Here is a 25,157-nt window from a genome sequence, read left to right as displayed (position 1 = left end):
CCCAGCCTCCTTTGGTAACCAACACATATAAAATACTTGCAATAATAAACTTTCCTAGCATAATTGCCAGTTGTGTGTGTTCTCACTAAAGTGGTTCAAACCAATAAATATGAAAGTCTTCTGAAGATCTACATTTGTTGGCATTAGCTTGACTGTCAGTCATGCCATCAAGGGCTCATGCACTTACAGAGTTTTTATACTGCCATTCCTTTTGTCGTAGCCATTTGTTCTCAATCTTGGTGCTTCCAGGTCACAACATAGCCATTGAGAGTCAAAGAATCCTTTTTCTACTAAAAATTGAAGAAAGAGAATAAGTGTTAATATTAGCTGAATGTATCCCCTATGCCATAAAGGCTTCATTTTTCATATTCATGCAGAGTTCACTTTCTGTTCTTAGTCCAATCACTGGCAAAAGGGAAAGGAGTGATCAAGATGGGCTAAACACACAAATTCCCTGTAACTAGAGAAAATTTTTGAGTTCAGGTGCATTTTGGGAATTTGTAAGCAGAGAGGAAGGAGTTAGCTATTGTATGTAGAGTGAACATGATTAAATGTTACAATTGTGGTACAGGAGTTATATGCCGAGAGAAGCCTGAGATGAGAAGTCCATGTCAGCCATGTTGTCTGGAATGACTTCTTGATGATGTCCTCACTTTGGGTAGACCACTCAGGTTAACAGGGGTGGCATTTGTAGAGGGGCAATGGGTCATGTGGTTATGTAGTACTCTGCTGGGGCTTCCATAACAAAGTACCACAGACTGAGCAGCTTAAACAACAGAAATGTATTCTCCCACAGTTATGGAGGATAGAAGTCCAAGAGCAAAGTGTTAGTAGGTTTGGATTTCTGAGAACTGTGAGGACAAGTGGTTTCATGTATCTTCCCCAGTTTCTGGTGGTTTGCCAGCAATTTCTGGAGTCCATTTACTCAGAATCAGTATCCCATCTCTTCCTTCATGTTCACATTACATTCTCCCTGTGTGCAATGTCTTTCTCCAAATTTTTCCTTTTCATAAGGAGAGAAGTTATATTGAATTATGACCCACACTAATGACTTCATTGTATTTTATTTTATTTTTTAATTTTTTTGTCTTTTTGCTATTTCTTTGGACTGCTCCTGTGGCATATGGAGGTTCCCAGACTAGGGGTCGAATCGGAGCTGTAGCCACTGGCCTACGCCAGAGCCACAGCAACTCGGGATCCGAGCTGCGTCTGCAACCTACACCACAGCTCACGGCAATGCCGGATCGTCAACCCACTGAGCAAGGGCAGGGACCGAACCCGCAACCTCATGGTTCCTAGTCGGATTCGTTAACCACTGCACCACGACGGGAACTCTATGATTTCATTTTAATTTGATTACTTCTGTAGCTATCTCCAAATACAGTTATACTCTGAGTTCCTAGGGTTAGAATTTTAACATGTGGATTTTGGAGGAACACAGTTCAACCTATAACAAGAGAGAATCACATAAATAAATGTTCTGAGTCAAAAACAAGATAACACACAAAAGCAACAGAAAAAAATCACCTACTTTATGTAAAATTACACCCAAATGATACTGAATTATATGAGATGAATAAAGAACATAGGGATAGATACCAAATGGTTTTCTTGCTTGCTTGCTTGCTTTTTAGGGCCATACCCATGGCACATAGAAGTTCTCAGGCTAGGCTTCAATTCAGAGCTGCAGCTGCCAGCTACAGCCACAGCAATGCAGGAGCCAAACCATGTCTGTGACTTATACCAGAGCTCATGGCAATGTTGGATCCTCACCCCACTGAGCAAGGCCAGGGATCAAACCTGCATCCTCATGGATACTAGTTGGATTCATTTCCTCTGAGCCACAACAAGAATTCCCCCAAATAGTCTTGGGAAACAAGTTGATTAGTCTGTCTACTGGATGCAGTAGGCAATGGAAACCTGCACAAGAGAATAATCCAGGGGAGAGAGGAGGAAAACGAGAGGGATCAGGTGTCAGGGAGATATTTAGTGGATTATGCAATAATGAGGACCAAGAAGGAAGTTAAAAATGAGCAACAGAGAAGTGAGGCCTCTGCAAAGTGCAAAACCTAGGATTTAGTGGTAGCTGCTGGGAAAGTGGAAGAGAAGAGTCAGAAACAACACTGAGGAAATGTACAAGACTGTAACTAGACTCCAGACTTAGCCATGGGAATTTGAGAAAAGGAGTGGAAGGAAAGAAATTTTTCACTCTTAATTTTACATCATCTTTATTATTGCTTAAAAATTAAAAAATGAGTATCAAAATATTTTTTACTTTAAGGAAATTGAGGATACATTTCTCTAAAAAACTGATATTTTGTATTACACAAATTAAATTGAGGTAATTCTGAGACATCTGAATGCCTTTTTGGAGATAAAAGACTTTAGGTCACATAGAAATTATTCACAAAGAAGTGATTAACATAGTAAAAAAATAACAGTAGTGTGATGGTAATTATTTAGATGCTTGAGTAATAATAGCAATTATTGAATGGCCACTAGGTGCCAGAAACTTTATATGTATTGTCTCATCTAATCCTCACAATTATTCCATAAGATAGGTACATTATTTCTGCTTTACAGATGAAAAATCTGAAGCTTTGAGACATTAAGCAATTTGCCAAGGATCATATAGTATATAAGGGTCGGGGGAGCCAGCCTTCAAAACCATCCCTGTCAGACTTAAAAGTTTATGTACTTCAACTCCACTCTACTTGAGGATAATTACTTCGTCTGAGGATAATGCATTCCTTTACAAGGCAGTGTATTAAGAATCACATAGGAAATAAAACTTAGCTGTTTTCTACAGGTGGGTGGAAATTATGTTTCCTCCTCTTTATGTGAAACAGGCCAGACGAGGCACATGCAGAATGTGAGATGTCTGACAAGTAGAAATTATTGCCCATTAAGCTCAAAAGTCCTGCTCAAACCAAAGATGAAATTGCTCTTGAATGGTGAGAGGGTCTTCCCTGGCAGACAGAGTAAAGTTACTGGGCACAGCCTCTACATTCACTATACTGGATCTGTAGATTCAGCATTTCCTTTTGGGGAAAAAAAAAATCTTGCATAACGCTATGCCAAAACTATTTTGAGCAAGAATTAGCACTTTGAAATGGGCATGAGAATTTCTCATTTCAATAAAAATACCATTGTTCTATAGAGAAAAATCGAGAGCTAGATCAAATGTGTTACTTTTTTTTTTTTTGGAATGGTCATAGTAGCAAGAAACTAAATAATTATTCTCTTTCGGAATCTCTATAGAATGAATAAAGTAGAAATTTGACATCATCTGAACAAATGGATCAGGGCTGACAGCAAAATTGGAAAAGAAAATGGGGCTTAAAATGCCCTGTAATCATAAATTCAAGTCTAACCTAAATATGTGATAAAAGTCGTTAAATGATAATTATTTTGAAGAAGAGTTCTAGTCCATTCTTGATGATATTGATCAAATCAGCTGACATTTCTTTGTGATGTACATTCACATCCTTTGTGAATTAAAGGAAGTGTGCAAACCCAAACCTAATATTTGAAGGGCTAGTGAAAGAGCACAAAAAGAGGAATGTATACCACATATCTCGATATTAAAAATTATAAGTCAATGTAATAAAGGAGTAAATATGTTAAATACTGGGAGTATCATGTTTGAACATGGATTTTTCAGACTTCTCGAATACACACAGGTGTGATGCCACTGGGATCAGCCCTGGACCCTGGATATCAACCCTTGACCTAGGTCCTGTTTTCCCCATCCCCAGCTCTGTTCCACACTGCTGGTGCTTACACCTGTGAATATCTCATCCTGCACATCCAAACAATATACTCATCCTGCACCATCCTGGGACAGGAGGAAGAGGGGGTGCCTGCAAAATTTGTGGGTGGCCTTGGGAGAAGATTCTGAGGAAGAGGTATTTTCAGACCTTGGAAATGGGTTGGGGAAAAATTGGCCAAAAAATTTCTGGGTCCTGCTTATTTGCAGGTAGTGTTAGAAGAGGATTTACTAGGGTAAAAGTTAGAAACCAGATTGCCAGATTGCCTGACTCTAAGGGCTTGTCACCTTCAATCACTTAATGAGGAGAACTCAAGCAGAATTGTTTGTTCCACCAAATCATTGGTACAAAGTGGAAGAAAATATAGAAATTCACTTGAACATTCATAGAAAATAGTACTTTTCAAATACATCTGGGAAAGTAGGATTTGTCTTAGAACCTTTATGATAGAAACTTGTCTCAACTCTCAACCTTGAGTGTAAGGACACAGTAGAAATAATTTTTCCCCAGTTAGAACTTTTACAAGGAAAGAGATGATACAGTGCAATGCTAAAATACGTATTTATTTATTTTCACCATAATTTTATAAAAAAAGAATGTGGATAAAATAATTCAATTATCCCCAGATCTGATTATTACAACTACACTTTTCTCTGAAGTGAGGAGCCCATTTCCACTCTCCATCAGCAAACATTTACTGTGCTCCTGATGGTTTATAGGGAAATTTTTGGAGGATCATGGTTTGTGGAGTCCAGTCTTCCTGATTTCATCTTCATTCTGCCATTGATTTACTACCTGGCTTTTGGAAGATCACTCTTTTCCTTGTGTTTCTCTTTTTTATTTAATAAAATGAGACTGTGTATCTTATTTTCATTTAAGTAGGTGGAAACGCCAGGTAGATATTAAATATAAGAGATAGACTAGGAATGATATGTACTATTAAAACTTACAGGAGAGGAACTAACCGAGGAGAAGCTGAAAATTGATGGGGTTATAGACATAGTGAATCTTTATATGACTGAGTTCATACCAAATTTGTACTAGTCCCTTTTCTTTTTTTGATAGGTGTGGGCAAAGGCAGAAAGCCTTTAATAACAAGCTATATGATAAATTATGAAAAGAAGAAATATAAGGAATATGCTACATGAAACTGAGGGAAATAAAAGACAGACAAAGGGAATCCTGGGAAGAAATTTGAAATGCCCAAGATCAGAGATTTTCACATATGTATGTGTATGGATTGAATTAATGATTAAAATGCATTTTAGCAATCATGATTAATGATTTCCTGTTCCTTATCATATTTAATGTTTCTGAGTCAAACATAAGCCAGTACAGATGAACATTAAACACCTATAACATTTGGCGGAAGGGAGAGTGTTGGAAAGTTTAATCTGAAAAATTTCAGAGTTGTTTGCTGGATGATGGACAACATAGCTCCTGACTCTAACATCTGAGAAAGACTGCTTAATGCTTCAAAAAATAATGCGAAATTGCTTTAGAAGATCCCGTGATTTTGTTCAGTCTTGATTTGGGTCCTGTTGAATGCAGGCCAGATGGGACAAACTGATAAAAACTAAGCAGCAGATGTTGGTAGATATCCTGGCAGCTGTTTGATATCCAGCCACATGAATTATCAAAATAAAGCCTTATCTTCAGGGATTCTGATAAGAATGAAAATATTTTGGAATAGTGCTCTAACCATGGATAGCGTTGTGAAGAATGGAAGTTAAAGTTTCATAGGGCAGAAACTGAATTTCAAGGGAAATTGAGAAAAAAAAATCTTCTAGGCTCCAAAGTGATACTGACTATAACTATTTAAGAATTTAGTCTGATTTGGCTGAAGAGATATTTAAGCTTTATTTTTCTAGAGTGATTTTTGTATTTCTGGTATTTCCTATCATTTGGATAGCTCTCTATAAGCATACTCTTGGTGATTTCCACCTCCAAAACTCTTAATAACACCGTTATGATCATCAAATTGATTTTTGAAAAAATGAATTTGTTATTTGTCATTTTTTTTCATTTTTTTTCATAGACACAGATATTCACATATTTGGAAAGGCAAATCTACAAGAGGCAATTGCTTCTTTCTCGCTTTCTTCCTCACTTCCTAAGATCCTTCTAAATAAATACTATATACCAGCTCCAGCTGTTACCCAGGACTGTCTTGGTCACTGGGACTCTGGGCTATTGATTAAATCATCTCTTCTTTCACATCAGTTATTACCCATTCATATATTACTATTCTTCAGAGATGTGAAAGATATTTCTCTACAGAGTGTACTTGACCACTTGGGCTCAGGAGATATTTGCTTGATCTAAATGCCTAAGGAGGTCTGTTGTGCTGTGGTCAATTGAACTGGCTTGCCAGAACCTATTTTATACATTACTCTTCAGCCCAGTGTTCAATGACCTCCTGTTGGTAGCTTGAAATTGGCCAGTGTGGAAATTGGCAAATGCTACAAATCCAGTTATTTTCCCACTTGGAGAATCAACTGTTAAACATTTGCCAGCACACCATCAGACTATAACTATACAAAGAACTTTGTGTTTATGCACTACCTTGAGTTCTCAGCTAATTGTTCATCTATGCATGTTTTGTTCCCCAGAACGATTTTCATCCATTTAAGGGCAGGATCCTTTCCTTACACTTTATATATTTCTCAACACACTTTATATTGTGTTCTGAACTAATGAATATGTGCTTAAAAATATTAACTGATCAAAAAACTCTCAAACTTTAAAGAGGATTAAAAACAGGAGACATTTAGATTTCCTAACAAACAATATAATCAGCAGTCAGCAAACAAACAATATGACCACCAATTATCCCTTTAAATATGTATAAACAGAGAACCAGATTACCAAACAAATCACCAAGGACTGATATAAATACTGCCTAAATTCAAATTTACTAAAATAATAGCATTATGCCAAGGTTCAAATAATATAGATACAGATAATACAGTTGAACATAGAGAAGTTATTCCTAAGTATCAATGCTTGAGAGGGATCAATCATAAGTCTTAGGAAGGGATGTTTTAAAAATCAACTTCTTCATTTTCATGAGCTTGCAGATGCCCAGAGTGAAAATATGCAAAACTGAGAATAATTCTCAGACTTTCACTAACTGAGTGATTTTTTTTCAATAATCTATTTTGCCCCTTACGTAATACATTATTTTACTACTTTATGAATGTGAGGGAAGTAATTACTTCATTCTACCAAACTCACTGGAACCTCTTCTTTTCCATTGTATTTCAGTAAAACTCTATTAATGATATAATTATCTAGCAGAACCTAAAACTTATTTTCCCTAAACAAACAGAAAAGTATGCCAGTATGATTTAGAGTAGAGTATATCAGCTAGGAATTATGAGTCTTGAGTTCTTGACTCTGCCATGCACGTGTGTAAACCTATGCTCACTTGTACATATTCAAGGTCTGTTTATCTATGAGGGTGATTAAAAGGATCATAATAAGATATCATATATAAAATTACTTTGAAAGGCAAAATTTAAAAAAAAAACGAAGAAGTAAACAGTTAAATTTCAGGGGGAAATTTCTCAGAAATCCCTCTGAGAGAAAGCAGGGATATAATAATGTTTATGTTTTATTTTCACTGTTTGCCTTTAAAAACAGCCTGCAGTAAAGTAATACACCCAATAAAATTGTTTTATTAAGAGGATGCCATATGCCACATGTATTAGGAAGGAAGGTGGATATTATCTGCTTGACCTCTAGCTGGAGAGAAAAAACTGCTAAGGCAAAATCAAGGAAAATGCAATTGAATAATAAATTGTACAACACAGATTCAAAGAACATTAAGAGTTTAAAGAAAGAGGGAGTTCCCACTGTGGCTCATCATATTATGAACTTGACTAGTATCCATGAGGTTGTGAGTTGGATCCCTGGCCTTACTCAGTGGCTTAAGGATCCTGCATTACCCAGAGCTGTGGTGTAGGTCATCTACAGATGTAGCTTGGATCCCGCATTGCCATGCATGTGGAGGAGGTTGGCAGCTGCAGCTCCGATTTGACCCCTAGCCTGGGAACTTCCATATGCTGCAAGTGCAGCCCTAAAAATCAAGGAAAAAAGAAGTTTAAAAAAAGAGAAAATGAATGAGTAAAGAAGTGGGGTGGATGGGCTGGAGTCATGTCTCTGAATTGTAAAGAATGTGACTGAGACTCTATAGAGATGGTGCACATTTTTGACATGCGAGTGGAGAACCATTAGAAGATGAAGAAACAAGAATTTTGAACTTCTCTAATGAATCCTTTCTCAAAAAACTTCCATCTAAAACTAAACTGTTTTGTTTTTTTTTTGTTTGTTTATGTTTTTATTTTTTGAAAAAGTTTACACTTGCTTTAAAGAAGGCACTTTGGTTTTTAAATGATCCTAAATGAGCATCTGAGACATTTGTTGCTTATACCGTTTTCATCATGTCGTCTTCCAGTTGTGTCAGAGGGAAATAAATAAATAGTGTTAAGAAGTGGTCTTCCATTTTAGTTAATTCCTTAGCTAAAATAATGCCGTAGGAAACCTGGTAAAACAATCTCACTCATTCTGAAATTGCAGAGGCCGCCAAAGCAAACCAAGATAGACAAAACAAAGGGCACATCAACATAATGTACATATTGTGGGGATTCTTGAAGGTCAGAGCATGATCTTTTACTTCTTAGTGACATATAATGCCAATATTTGTCAGATCTTACTGAATACAGAAGCTCAGACAAAAAAATCGCATTGCATGACATTTGTTTTCTGTCCTATAACATTAGATATCCTATTGTTATAAACAACCAGCTTCAGTGATTAAATGGTTGGGGTTAGGTTTTTCATGAAGCACTGTCCAGACACATTTATAACAAATTACAAGGAGACAGACCAACATTCAAAACAATGAAACTCCTCCTAAATCTTACCATTAAAAATTAAACATCCTGGTAATACATACATACAATTTTATTTTTTATTTTGTTGTCTTTTTGCCATTTCTAGGGCCACTCCCGCGGCATATGGAGGTTCCCAGGCTAGGGGTCGAATCGGAGCTGTAGCCGCCAGCCTATGCCAGAGCCACAGCAACTTGGGATCCAAGCTGCATCTGCACCTACATGGCAATACCAGATCCCTAACCCACTGAGCAAGGGCAGGGATCGAACCTGCAACCTCATGGTTCCTAGTCAGATTTGTTAACCACTGAGCCATGACAGGAACTCCTACACATGCACTTTTAAATATCCTATGGCATGTGATCTGAAAAGAGGCTGTCTTCCCTCTGTTTGGGAACATGTCTTCCCTCTGTTTGGGAACATGTCTTCCCTCTGTTTGGGAACATCTCACTAATATTAGAGTTGTGGAATTCTGAGTTATATTAGACACAGTTCCTAAGTAAGAAGGGAGTGTTTCATGATTATTTGTAAGGATATGGTGCTAGCACTGGGCCTCACAGGGACAATTTAGTAGTAAAAATCCATATTCCAGATCAAAATGAAGACTTGGATTCATTTCTAGTTGGTGTCTACATTGAAGATATCCAAACTTGTGGCTGATAATGGATTAGGAATTAGAAGCATTGGACCTATTCAGTCAGGAAATCTTTTGGCTTGGGTGTCCATTCATTTGTTAACAAAATCTTTACCAATAATTAGAAATGCTAAGGATAAGTTCATACTTGTTAGAAAGAGAAGACGAAATCTGGCCATAGACAATGAAATGTATAGTCAACAACCATTGAGGTATCCAGGCTCATGACAGTCATTGAATATGGGTTTCTTAATACTTTCTCTTTTCATACCAGCTGAACACCAAGAACTAAATATCACTTGCAGACTGCCTCTAGTAGCAGGGTTAGTGCAGTTAGTATAATTGGCTCTCAGCATGGCAAACTATACTCACCTAGCACTAACTGTACTGATAATCCGCTGAAGGGAAGGAGCTGAAGATATTTCAAATAACTTCATAAACTCTGAAGCATGTTGTTCTCTGAACTTGAAGAAAAATAAGAGATTGGCCTGAATATTTTAAGGACTACAAGGATACCAAATCTTACTGTAAAATGGAAAATCCAAGAAGATATTATCTGTTTGTCTGTTGGCTTCTCATACTTTCCTCTACATGATTGCATATCCATGAGACTCTGTATACCCCAATTTGGAAAACTCAGAGCTGGATTTCATTTAGGTGTGAGGTGTGAAAAATGCCAACTTACCTTCTTTGTACTTCTAAAGAGCCAACCTCTTTTCCAAGAGTCTAGGTTTCAGTTGGCTGCTATCAGCTGCCAATGTTAAACCTGTCTATATGTAGACAAACACACATTCTTTATAATTGTATTCCTGGTAATTTCATTGGACAGTGTGTAAGCATTAATATATTTCTCACTTTTTTTTCCCCTAAGAGCTGCCTCATTACCCAGTCCGGGCCCTTCCAAGGGCAGAAGAGACTCTTTAAATGAAAGTTTCCAATATATCTTAAGATACCCATGGCATAGAGAAAGTAGAGTCAAATAAAAAAAAATGGAGTTCCTGTTGTGTCTCAGTGGTTAACAAATCCAACTAGGAACCACAAGGTTGCGGGTTTGATCCCTAGCCTTGCTCAGTGTGTTAAAGATCCAGCATTGCCATGAGCTGTGGTGTAGGTCGAAGAAGGTGCTCGGCTCTGGTGTTGCTGCGGCTCTGGTGTTGCTGCGGCTCTGGCATAGGCCAGCGGCTACAGCTCCGATTAGACCCCGAGCCTGAGAACCTCCATATGCCTGGGTGTGACCCTAGAACAGACAAAAAAAAAAAAAAAAAGTCTTTAAGAAGAAAATGAATCACAAAGAAAAAAATGTTTTTTTCTTAACTTGTTCTAGCAAGAATTCCATCAACTCCATTAGCTTAATTTTAAAACCTTGATCAGGACCAGAGTTCTTTCTACTGAGAACTGTAGCTGATGTAAGTGACCATGGCACTTGCTAGAGGGAAGAATGTGTGATGAAAAAGTTTTCAACCTGGAAAACAGTTGAAAATTATTCAAGTACACATCACAGTCTGGCATAATTGAATAATTAGCTTAAAACAATTTATACAGGCAACTTGGCATCTACTTCCTCAGCATAATTCTCTTTTCTTCCTGAGTGCCGGCTGCTGGGGTATCACTTCCAAATTCTTATGCATGAGTGATCTCACTGTATTCAGTAATATATTCCTCTTATGAGAAAGTAATCAAGTACAATATAACTGATGACTTTCCTGATTTGGTAATCAGTAATTTGTGATCAATTTCACCTGATGGTGACAGCCTGGTGTATAAATGAGTGTTAATGTACATTACTACATTTTATTTCTGTGGAGGCTGTCAGCTGAGTAAAAGAGGGAGACTGGGATGGAGAGCTCCTCCCCCTTCATCCATAAGAGGCACACCACTGGCCTCCTGGTGTTATTAAAGGAAAATTGGAAAAGTTTCCAGAAGATTAAGCAGAAAGCTTACAACTTGCACAAGACTCTCAATTTTCCAGTGGCTCTGACAGAAGGATAAATCTTCGGCTGTTTTAACTAAAATGTAAGCAAACCCAATGTCTAACTACAGTAAACAAAATTTATTATGATTCGGACGTGACAGTGGTGTTTACATCTAGGCTGACAAAATTGCCAATGTGTGAGACCCTTATTAAGAAAAATATAGCAGCTGTTTCTTATCCATCAGGCAAAGAGAAGGGGGAGTTTTTGAGAGCTATGGACATACAAAGTGACTTTGAACTGTACACTTTGATTGTTTGTGCATTGGAAACCTGGTCCAGCTTTCAACATAAATGAAGTAAATATCTAATTATATGGTAGGAGTTGCATCCACCTCTGCTCTAAAATAAATTCTCATGTCAGATAAAACTATTATTTTGCTTATTGGTCCTAAAATTATTTTCAGGATAGGGTTTATTAAGCCATTATTGCTCATAACACTTGGCCTGAAAAGTTACTCATTGATTCCTTCTATCAAGAAGAAAGGTCTTGAGGAAATGAATGAAAAGATAGGTTAAGGAGGGAGGTTAAAAGGAAACTCACTCAGAATTTCAGGTTGCCTGTACCACACTGCCGTCCTCTGTGAAGCGTCTGAAAGCTTAGGGAGATTAGAACAGAGAAAGATTCAGGTTGATAAAAGGCCTTCATTTTACTTCATCTTTTTACTGACCCTACCAGTACTATTTGATTAACTTAAAAAGCATGTTTTGCAAAACAAACTAGCAGTGTTTCAGCCTGGGGTGCAGAATGGTTCATTGCACATTGCTCTTGCATGATGGCAGCACAGGCCTTCCAGTCATGCAGCCATTTCTGTTATAGGGCTGTGTGTAGTGAGCAAAGGGATGACTGGAGGGTTTGATTGGTCTGCAGTGGAGTTCAGATGTGAAGATTTCATGAGCAATGTAAAGCCTACATTCTTTCCCGTAAACCTTAGCCTTCTGCTGATGCATGAAATCTTTTCATCAGGAAATTTAATTTTATAATTAGAAGAAAAATATTAAATTTCACTTGAGAACAGTACCATAACAATACTGAAGAATAATTTTCTAATACCAGAAAGTGCTGAGAAGCATTGTAGAACAGACCCTTAGGAGTTCAGAGGAGAAAGAAAATAAAGTGGATGGAAAAGAAAAAATAGGGAACAGATATTTCATTTTCTCTCATAAGACTGGCATTGTTGGCAAGGTGTGTATAACTTCTTCAGATTTGTCTTTCTTTAGATTGGAACCCAGATTCCCATGAGGAAAAAATAATTATTCCAGATGCAGTTCTACCTAGGCCTCCAAGCTCTCAGTCCCCCAAAAGTGTCCTATCTTGGGGTGAAAGAAATAATATTTATAGACAATCAAGATAAGTCCTAGCATGAAAAATGCAGGGTATATTCTTATACCAAAGAGATTCTAAGAAAGCGTTCAACTTGTGCAATGCAGGCAGCATACTCCCAAACAAGTCTTAGAGTTCTAAAAATTAAGTCACAAATTTGTCGGGTGTTTGCTATTCATTTGATTTCTTCCTCTAAGTTACATCTGGTATTACAATAACTGTATAAACCAGTGTTGGGTAATTTAGGACATGCATATACTTGCCTTGAAGTCTAATAACTGCTGAGTTAGGAGCATAATTTCACTAGAATTTATTTATTTATTAGAAATCTCCTGGAAGTGTCTTGTTTTTAATTTAGAATAAATTTCTTTCATCCTGTTCTGTATTTGTTTTCCTGAAATGTATCTTATTCCATGTATGTATACATTATTTCTACTGTTTTCGCCATCAAATCATAAACTCTAACAAATTAATTATCTAAACAATCATTGTGTGCTGTTTATGATTTGTTGTGAGGTTTTTTTTTTTTTTACGTTAACATAGTCAATGTTTTCCTTTCCTTCTCTTTTCTTTTCTTTCTTTTATTTTCTCCCCTTCCTTTTCCCCTTCCTTCCTTCTTTTCTTCCCTCCTCCCTCCCTCCCTCTCTCCCTCCTTTCCCCTCCCTCCCCGCACCCCATTCTCTCTCTCTCTCTCAATTTTAGCCTAATGATCCTCTATTTTGGTTGCTTTTCCTCTCCAGGCTTGCAATTCACATTATTTGCTTATTTTCATAGGCTATAGACTCATTGTTCTGATTGCTCCAATTACTTCTCAATATTTTATGTACTAGTTATTCCAGAGTTGCAATTTCATTTTATTATGGAAATAAAATTTGCCCATTCAGATACCTTTTAAAAATTAATGATTTTAGCTTACTCCCTTTGACTCCTGTTTGTTTCTCCCTCTAAATATCAAGAATTATTGTTCTAATTTCATATTCACCATTTATGGAGTTTACTTAATTGACATTTTAGTTAACTTAAATTTTCTAAAATCTTAGAATTCATGTTCTAAAATGAAGCTTTTTTTTTTTAACCACATTATCTTACTTGTAATTGTTCATTGTTCGTTTTCTTTAATGGTTTGCCTAGAATATTTTACCTATCTGGAGTCTTGGCTTAAATTCACAAGATTTAAAATTAATAGCAGCTTCAATACATGGACTATATTCCCTCAAACCTAAGTTACAGTTAATCATAAAACACATATAGATGTTTGGATAAATGCATAAACAAATTCACACAAACACACATCATATATAATCATGTTCACATAGAAAATAGTACATATCAATATAAGAAATTTCTTCTTCCTTATTTCAGTCAAACTCTAAGCATTCTTCACATTCTAATTCTAAATATTTTTCTGAAGATTTTTCAGCCAATGACAATGACATTTCAATATGACATGCTGATTTTCAGAAATCAAATTTAAAATCTTAACCTATTATCACCTTTTAAGATGTCAAATAATTTAATTCACATTTGCTATCATATTAAAATTATTACTTTCAACTTTCTCTAATTATAATAATATGGCTTTAAGTTAAATAGCTGCTCTTAAATATCAACTGAATGTTTTTGACTGATAGATGGCTAGTACCTCAGGGATCATTCTTGAACATATTTTTGCAGTCACACTAACCTTTTCTAAGTCTGAAAAATTCTCTGATGTTAGCCAAAATTGGCTATTTCAATTGTCTAGAGTTGAATTGATTATCTTGTGATATGCTATACCTTTAAATTTTAATATTACATCATCACACAATTTAATAATATGTAATATAAACATTCATGAAGCATAACTGTTCTACAACTAATGTAGGTAATTCACTGTATTTTCAACATTAAAAACAAGTTTGAACAACTTTTATATGTGTTCTATATATTATAAAGAAATGTTTAAGCATTCTGGCCAATACTCTGTAGTATTTATCTAACTAAGCTGAGTTCTAGCCTATTGTCTCATAAGTACAATAGGAAGAATAAAGCCTGTTCTACAAGGAATAAATGAGAAAATGAAATGTGTTCTCAGCATGGTGCATGATGTAAAATAAATGTTCACTAAATGGTAAATATAAAAGAATAGTAATAATAATGCCAAAATAATACTTTAATATTTCTTGTTAATACTAGAGATGTATTTATTTTTTTCAAAGTGTGTTATCTTCCAATGTAATAGCTTACCTCTATAGTAGCTGTGCAAGCTATGCAGGGGAAAAATTGATGTCCATTAAATGAAGCAGAAACTGATACAGGATTACTGATTTATCCAGGGCCCCAGGACCAGTTTGTTGAGAACTGGTGCTAGATTCCAATGTCTCTGGCTGAGTTTTACACTGCCCTTTTGTCTCTCTGGTGGGTAAGTAGTATGTGAGAGGAGAACCTCATAGATTCTCCTTTCCAAAGGGAAAACATGCACTGTTTAGAAAGATTTTATGTAATTTGAACTGGAGCCCTCAAGGAAGGACCGAAGTTCATGGGAGTTTGTGCCACTTTCAACCTTGATGAAGCAGGTGAGGTTGTTGTCCATCACAGAGCTAAATACACTTAGTCAGGAATCAAAGGAACTGAAGGTGGATCCAGGGGAAGATGGAGCAGTTGCAAGCCAATCTGCTACACACATGAAGATGGGAGCCAGAAGATATGTGATAACATGTATGACATACAAATTGACTGCTGCTTTACTTTCATCCTGCAAATATTGTAAACAAAAAAGTCCCTTTTGCCTTACCCTAGCTGGAAATATGCAACAAAAAATTATGATAAGTACAGCCTACCAAAGTTGATACTTTCTTTATAAATTATAAATTATCACAGGGAATTATAGAAAAAGGTATCATAAATGCTCATTTGTATGGCTACTAGTGCAATGGTGAGAAGAAAATCCCATGCCCAGACATGAGACTATTGTGTGTGCTGTGCTTAGTAAATGCTTCTCCAATTCAGCTTTTTTCTCAACAATATTTTCTTAGGTATCTACTCCATTTAAAGTACTGTTCTAGGTAAAAATTAAAAATATATGGTTAATATCTTAATCCACTCGGCAAATATTTGAGTGATGTCTATGTTCTGACATTTCCTGTTGCAGAGAATAGTGAGACAAAATACAGTTGTTTCTCTTTGTTCACATTACATCAAATAATATTCATGTGAGCTATGTGTCTCTGCTATCTCCATTTTCCAGGTTAAAAGTCTGAAGCCTTGGAATTACTAAATAATTTGCCTTTGAACTTCCAGCTGGTAGTTGCAATGTCAAAATTTGAACACAGTTCTGCCTGAGACCAAGCTAACACTCTCAATAGTTGTTTGATACTGGCTCTTTTTTGTCATTTATGAACACTTCTATCTTATCCAGTAAACTCTTATCTCCTTTGAGGCTAATGTATATGTCACATTTATCGTTTTATACTCTTTCCCCAGTGTCTGCCACAGTATAATATATATTCATCAAATCAGCTTCTTCTGTAGTACAACCGTGAGACGTTAATCGACTGGGAACTTTATTTCACAACATTCTTAAAAGTATTTCTTGAACCCTTCCTATATGCAAGACCTTGTTCTTGATGCTATGGTAGACATCATACAAAAGCTTCTCTTGTGAAAGAAGCTGTAGGAATACTGGAGTGAACAGAGTTAGATAAGGTCCTTTATCACAGGATTTCTTAGAACTTTTAACATGCCACTAAGTGTTTGAGATTCTTTAAAAGGGACATTGTTTGCAAGATTTTCTCAACTCATCTGATCAAAGATCACTTTTCTTTCTTTGGTTACTCTTTAAATTGTCAACACCACTCTAAAGATGAGATTTATAGAATTTTGCACAAAATCTGTATCTAAACAATTGGTCAGATAATATGGTGAAACTTCTAACATTGGAATAGAAACTGAAATGATTCATTTTGATTCATATTCTTAATACTGGTCCTCATGACTGACTCCGGGGACAGTTTTTGTTCATAAAATGACACCTTTCACTTTGTGTTCCAACACCCCAGTAATGCTTCTGCTACTTAGTTTTTCAGTCAGTTGTCAAATAATTCCTTTAGGTAATAAAGGTAGACATATAATACTCTCTACCCCACAAATAAAACATTTGCTAAAGTTCAAAATAATGTATTTTTTAGTCAGCTTAGTGTACCTGAGTAAGGGTGTTGGAGCAATCTGTGGGCAGGTTCCTCTTATTAAATAGGTAGCTAATCAAATGCAATTCAAGTCTCTTGGGGGTACAACCCTTGGATCATAAACATGAGACAGCATCATATAGATGGTCCTGTGGTATCCTAAGTTGCTAAACAAACAAACAAACAAAAAATCACCTGGAAAATGTTTTCTGCCATAGATCATAGATGAACCATGAGAAGTGCCAGAGCTCATGATTAAGAGGAAGCTTTAGAGTCATACTAATAAAGCCCTAACCTCTTATAAAGAATGTGACCTTGGCAAGATTTTTATGATTTCTCTAAACCACATTAAATAAGGCAATATATGTGAGGTATATATGTGCATGGTTGGCCTTTAAATGGTGCTGGTGATCACTGAGGCAAAAGAAAAATGAAAGATTCAGTTTGAGCGTCTACAACAGGCAATTTTTATGTGTGTATTTTATGCAAATTGAGCACATAGAAGAGGTGTAATATTCTCTTTACACCTTACTAAAAACAGCCTGTTTTTCTTGGCATACACTGAGATGGTATCCTGACTGTGTCAGTGGTTTACTCCCTAAATCATTTTTTGTGTATTTATATATATAATATATGTCATGTGATTATCTCCATTTGGCAGGTGAAGAGATAGAGGCTGAGGAACTTGCAATGATAACACAATGAGTAAGTAGAAGAACCATAATTGAAAACAAGGTTTATTTCCCTCCAAAGAACATGGTCTCAGTCTCTCCTTAGTTACCCAAATTAGTGATTCATTTCACTTTCTTTACCTCAGTTTCTTCCTTTTTTTTCTTTTTTCTTTTTTTTCTTTTTTTTTTTTTTTTGCCAGAGAACAAACAAACATTAACTCAATAATTTCAATAGTATCCTTTTGGCTTTATTTTTCTTTGAAGAGACATATAATTCCCTTTAGTCACAACATCTCCTATGAGGCTAGAAAAAATTTACATCATCTATCAATTCACTCTCCCCAGTTTTGTTATTACTATTATTTTTTATAAGCCTAGGTCTCCTGGGTCCAACATCCTGGTCTTTCTGTCAACTTTTCAAGTAAAGTAATGCCTTTCATTACATTTTGGATGCCACACCAGTTTAATCCCATTGATAGAGGGCTATGCAATCAAGCTGACAGTTGGATGATGATTTGAATCGTCCCTGACTCATTACTTTGTGAAGGATTTGGCATGCCAATCAATGGGAAATGATGTGCAGTGCCTTGAAGAATGACAGTAATCCATTTTCCACCAATTGACATGATGAGTCCTTGACAGAATCACAAGTTATGGGGCCAAAGCCAAACATGATTTGGCACATGCCTCCCAGCACTGCCATTTTGCAAACCCTTAGGGTATTTATCAAAGTAGTAGCCTTCTTGCCTTCTGCTGTCATCAGGCACATGTTCTCAGGAGTTAGTCTGACTTTAATAGGCTTTTGCAGGTGAGTTGTGGGGCAACTCCCTTGACCTCATTTGGAATACATCCCCAAAGTATGTTTATAAAGAAATAAATTGGACCTCCTAATTACTCCCACCCATGCTGACACATAAATTTATACATCCAAGTTAAAGCTGTCCTTCAAAGTAGTCATTTTGGGAGTAGATGTATTCAAAATGTCAGTATTCAAGCTGCATTTGAAATTTTTCTTCTAAAATTGTTTTCAGACATAGTGTTCAAGTTCCACTACTTTCGAAGACACCTTTTTGAGGTGGTATTATATCCTCATCTTGCTCATCTTCCATATTGTCTAATTTGCATCTTGCTTATTTCCCAAAATGATTCATTTTTACGGTATTGGGAATATTCATAAGAAGCACTTAATGGCTCTAAATGAAAAACTGAAAGAAGTTTGCAAAATTTTTCCAGTAATATTTGACCATTGGATTAAGAGTTCATATTGCCAAGGTGGTTAATTGGAAAGATTTGATATGACAGATTTTCTTTCTTTTTTTATTACTCAATGAATTTATTACATTTATAGTTGTACAATGATCACCACAATCCAATTTTATAGGATTTGCATCCGATATGACAGATTTTAATGTATATGTTCCCATGTATTGCTCAAATATTCATAATTAATTTCTCATGTAGGACATTAAACACCATCAAATTACTTAAGTGATTTTGATTTTGTAAGTTACACCCTTTCTTCATCTCATTGTTTCATTTGCACAATTCTTTGGGTATATATTACCCTGCCATGAACAATCAAATTCATAAGCATTTTTCCATGTTTTCTAAAAAAAAAGAAAGCTAATCCTACAGACCACAGATAAAAGATTTGATTGTTGACTTCTGTATTTTGATTAGCCCAAAATAGGATTCCTCATAAGACAAATCTGGGATTCACTGTTAAAAACAACAACAGAGTCCCTGATCAAATAGCTAAAGGAGAGTCTTGACAAGAAACTCACCATTTCTCAAGTTAGTCAGAGCTGTCTCAATTGTTATTTTACTGACCCATTCTTAAACATAAACAAACAGTCAGGGACAAATTGACACTCCAGAAAAATGGATTTTATTAGCTAAAACTATGTTTAGCAATGTTTTTATAATCCCACTATCTCTTTTAGTTTGTAGCATTCTTTTTCATACAATGTCTATTGGGTTTTGATGTCTAGCAATTCTTACAAAGTCACTTCTCTCATTCCTTATATTGATAATATTTTTATCCTCCCTCAGTTTTCCTGCTCATTCCAGTCAGAAATTAAATGATATTATTGTTCTCAAAAATATCACTTTGGTTTCATTTATTTTTCTATTAATTTTATATTCAATTGTTTCTTACTCGGATTTTCATTATTTTCTTTATTCTCCTTAATCTCTGTTTAATTTGCTTTTCTTTTCTTAGTTCCTTAATATGAAAGCTGAGGTCATTGTATATGAGACTTTTTCTTTTCTCTTCCAGGCATTTAGTGCTATAAACTTCCCCTTAACTACTACCTCAGTGGCACTGCATATGACATAATGATTTTTTTTTATTTTCATTCAGTTCAATCTATAATTTCTCTTTTAATTTCTTCTTTGACACATGGGATACATAGAGATATGTTATTTAGCTAACAAGTATTTCAAAAATAGTCCAGACATTTTTCTGCTATTAATCTTAATTTAATTCCATTTTATCAGAGACATACCTTGTATGATTTTTATCCTTTTAAATGTATGTTTAAATATTTTATGACATAGAATATTTTATATCCAGGTAAATGCCTCATATACACTTGAAAACAATGCCTATTCTGTTGTTCAGTAGAGCGACCTATAAATGTCAATTGGTCAAGTGAATTGATTATGTTGTTCAAATCTTCTACATACTACTGATTTTCTGCCAACTGTTTTGTCAGTTACAATTAAGGGTTTTGAAAGTTTTGAATCCATGGATTTTTTAAAAAAATTTTGACTGCACCCATGGCATGCGAAATTTCCCAGCCAGGAATCAAACCTCTGCCACAGCAGTGCCAGTGCCAGATCCTTAACCCCTAGGCTACAGAGGAACTCCTTATATGCATGAATTTTTATATTTCTCCTTGTTGCTCTAACAGGTTTTTCTTCATGAATTTTGAAGCTCTGTTTTTAGGTATGTAAAAACTTAAGATGGCTTTATTTTTATGAAGACCCCTTTATCATTATATAATGGCCTTCTATGTCTCTAATAAAAATCTTTACTCTGAAATTTACTTTGATATTAATATTAATATAGCACCTCAGTTTTCTTTTGATTACTATTAGCACAGTATATCTGTTACCATCCTTTTACTTTTAGCCAATTTGTATCTTTCATTTAGAATTAGTGTCTTATAAGCATCGTATAGCTGGGTCTTGTTCTTTTCATCTAATCCTATAATCCCTGAAGTTCGCTGTTTAGATCATTTACATATATAATGTAAATGATTCTTCATCTCTAATCTTTGTTTTGTTTTCTATATGTGTCTTTATCCTCTTTTTCCTCTGTCTACTTTCTTTTCTATTAATTATATTATTATGATTTTATTTCTTTCCTTTGTTAGCTTATCTATTACTCTTTAATTTCAGCAGTTGCATTAGGATTTATGGTTTTTATGCATTTATGTAAATGTGTTTATGGTATATTTTAAACTTATCAGAGTCAATCTTCACATGATATTGTACTAATTCATATATAGTATAAAAATGGTATCGTAGTATTCTTCCTTTTCTCCTCTCTTGGTTTTTGTGCTATGGTCATGCATTTTACTTCATGTTACATATCTCTGTATTTGTTCTATGCTTGGACCTTTTACTTTATTTTATATTTTAATTACTTTCATTTAAATAGGAACTTATAATGGTGCTTTTAAAAATAAGAAAAACTTTTGAGTATTTATCTTGCATATTTATCATTTCTGGCATTATTCTTTCCTATTTATAAATTCATTTTCTGTCTGATATTATTTTCCTTCTACCTGGAGGAGATATTTTAAGATCCTGTAATGAAGTTCTGCTGATGATAAACTCTTTCATCTATTTTATGTCTCAAACAGTATTCATTTTACATTTATTATTAAAATATTTTTGTAGGTATAATTGTTCAGGGCAATAATGAAGATATTATATCCATGAAATAAGGATAGAATGATAAAAGAAGGAAACTTCTGAAAATTAGTGTGAGAGAAAGATACTTTAAAACATCATAGAAAGACTGGAAGATTAACTTGAGGAAATTTCCTAAAAAGATCTAGATTCCAGGAGAATAGAAGATAATAAAAGAACAAGAAAATTTTGTCTGTAGATCTCCAGTCTAGGAGATCTATAAGTTGACTAATTGGAATCTCAGAAAGAGAGAAAAAATTGAAGGGAAGAAATTGAAAAAGACATTGTTAGGGTTTAGATTGAATGGGTCCATTGAGGGCATATTGCAAGAAATAGAAAGGTACCACAGTAAGGACCAGTTTCCAGAAGCTTTCATATATTGGAGAAAAAGAATATTCACATAATATTCACATAATGGATCAGGAATCAGAATAGTACTAGAGTGTGAAATATTCAACTTGGAAATTAAAGGCAAGGGAATAATGCCTTTAAAATGTTGTACTTCACCAAATTCTCAATCAGAACATAGACTAAAGTAGGGGTCAACAATTACCCCTATTTTTATTTTTATTTTTTGGTAAGGACCAGATAATAAATATTTTAGGATTTATGGTCAAACAATCTTATGTAAATTATTTAACCCTTCTATTGTAATATGTGATCAAACAATAAGTAAACAAATGGATGTGGGTATATACCAATAGAAAGCTAATTGCACAAATAGGAGGCCCACAGGATTTAGTTTTCCAACACCCAGAATAAACACGTTTTCAGTTAGGTAAAATAATAAGCAAAAATATTCCTTTATTTTTATTTTTTTCCAAAACGTTATTGCATAAATATACCCCAAAAAATTAGAGTTCATACTGATAAGGAGAAAAATAAATGCTGGGAATAGAGGGTCCAGCATAGGAGAGAAACAAACAGAATTCCTTGGTTGATAGTGAAGGAGGATATCAGGATGATTGATTTGTAGCAGCCTAGAGAGTAATCAGGTCAAACTAGAGCAGGACAGTGGAAAGCTCTAGGAGGGTTGTACACAACTGAGAAATGGAACTAATGGAATACATGATGTGTTTAAACATACTGAGACAAAATTTCAATTTGTTTGAGGGTTCAGGGTGAATTAATAGTAAGTATATAGAACACTAAGCAGATGAAAATAACCAGGTTACTAATAACTCTTATAAAGTTCTACAAGAAAGGTAATCTAATGACACACTAAATGAATTCAGTGGTGAGTAATATTTATATACTCATATAAACACTAAGCATTGCTTTAACTAAAATTGTGACTTTAAAAATGAGAAAAGTAGAAATGTATGTGTTTTTGAGCATGTGAAGAAATGATGAGAGACAGATGATCATTTTCCATAGCAGGAATTCAAATAGATAACAAAATCTGAAAAAAATTATAATAAGTATATATTAGATACATGGAAGAGAAAAAATCAGAAAATATAAAAGAATTCAAAGGAATTACCTGATTCTAGGAGTGTGAATTTAGAGTGCAAATGAATGGGGTACTGTTATTTTTCCTCATAAATTTTGAAAAGCTTTAGTCCATTAAAATTTATATAATTTATATAAAATGTATATATAAATATGTTACAAATAAAAATTAAAATAAGAACTAGCTAAACTTTCATGTAATAAAGTAGTTTGAAAATAATCTAAAAATCTGAATGAATAATTGCTTTTAAGAGATCGAATAAAAAATCTGGAAGTTGTTATTCTTATAGCCATAAAACTAATGAAAATCATAATTTTAATGATAATGACTAACATTTTTGAGCATGGACTAATGGCGAGAAATTGCTAGGTACTTTACTTACATTATTTTAGCTCAGGTTCCACACACAAAAACATTTATGAGTAAACAGAGTTTTAGAGGGGATAAGCAAAGAAGAGCCTTAGAGAGGACACATGGACAGAAAGAGCAGGGGCAGGGGTCCACTTGGGCCCCTGATCCCAGAGTGGGTACCTCAAACTAAGAGATAACTGCTTTTTTGGGAAACATTCTGTATCAGATGTTCATCAAAATTGTGTCAGTTTCTTAAAACCAGTTCCTTTTCCCCTCCTCTACACTAATATTGATTCTTTAAAATAATTCTGCTGATCATATTTTTTTTCTTCTCTCTGCTTTAATTTTTCTCATTTTATTGAAAATTTCTTCTCACATTTGTCTTGAATATCTTGTTTTTCACTTGAACTTTTCTAAAAGTATATTAGAAGGAAATGCAAGCTAAGTGGCCAAGCAAAATATTAATTTTCCTTTTTCAGAATAAGAAAAGAATTAAGATTTATGATGCATAAGGGAGAAATGTGAATGGGGGTGAGGGTATGGGGTAAGATATGAGTACAAGTGAGAAACCAATACAAAAAGGCACAGAAAGGAGAGAAGGAGACAAAAAAAAAGGGTGCAAAGGCAAAGGAAAAGGACATAGAGAAAGGTTTTCAGAAATAAAGAGAAATGGAAAGGAAGAATAAGTGGTTTCAGCAGTTTAAAGACTGATATACTTTATTTAAGATATTTTATTGAATATAGTTAACATGAAATATTATATTAGTTTCAGGTGTACAACATAGTAATTCAACATTTATATTCAATACAGATTGATCGCAGTAAATCTAGTAATCATCTGTCATCATACAAAGTTATTGTAATATTATTGACTATATTATCTGTGTTGTACATTACATCCCTGGAACAAATATGGTGTATGATCCTTTTAATATATTGTCAAATATGTGGAGTGTTAAAGACCTCCACTGGTATTGCATTATTGTCGACTTCTCCTTTTAAGAGTGTTAGCAGTCGCCTTATATATTGTGGTGAACCTATGTCGTGTGCATAGATATTTAAAATTATTATATCTTCTTCTCAGATTGATCCTTTGATCATTATGTAGTGTCCTTTCTCGTCTCTTAAGATATTCTTCATTTTAAGGTCTATGTTGTCTCCTATGGCTATTGCTACTACAGCTTTCTTTTGATTCCCGTTTGCATGGAACGTTTTCTTCCATCCTCTCACTTTCAGTGTCCCTAGAAGTGAAGTGGGCCTCTTGAAGACAGCATATATATGGATCTTGTTTTTGTATCCATTCAGCCAGGCTATGTCTTTTGGTTGGGGCATCTAGTCCATTTATATTTAAGGTAATTATTGATATGTGTGTTCTTATTGCCATTTTATTAACTGTGTTGGATTTGGTCTTGTTGCTCTTTTTGCTTCCCTTCTTCTCTTGTTCTCTCCCTCTTGCGGTTTGATGACTATCTTCAGTGTTGCAGTTGAGTTGATTTTTCTTAATTGTGTGCGTGCCAGTTGCAGGTTTTTGGATTGCAGTTACCCTGAAGCTTTGATATGGGAGTCTATATACATACGAGATTGTTTTAGGTTGTTGGTCTCTTAATTGCAACTGCATCGCCAGTGTCCTGCATTTGTACCCTCCTCTTCTCATGCTTTCTGATTTTGGTACCATAATTGTGTGTGGGTGGTTTCCTATCTTTATTGTATATAGGCCTTTACTGGTGAGCCTCGTCATTTGTGGTATTTTTGCTTCTGGTTGCAGCCTTCGCTTTTCTGTCTAGAGAAGTTCCTTTAGAATTTGTTCTAAAGCTGGCTTAGTGTTGCTAAGTTCTCTTAGCTTTTGCTTTTCTGTAAAGCTTCTGATTTCTCCTTCAAATATGAATGAGAGCCTTGCCAGGTAAAGCAATCTTGGCTGGAGGTGTATTCCGTTCATCACATTAAGTATGTCATGCCACTCCCTTCTGGCCTGCAGAGTTTCTGCTGAAAAATCTGTGAATAACCTT

The sequence above is a fragment of the Phacochoerus africanus genome, chromosome 8 (assembly GCF_016906955.1).
Source record: "Phacochoerus africanus isolate WHEZ1 chromosome 8, ROS_Pafr_v1, whole genome shotgun sequence".
NCBI lineage: Eukaryota > Metazoa > Chordata > Mammalia > Artiodactyla > Suidae > Phacochoerus > Phacochoerus africanus.
This window is presented reverse-complemented; position numbering follows the sequence as displayed.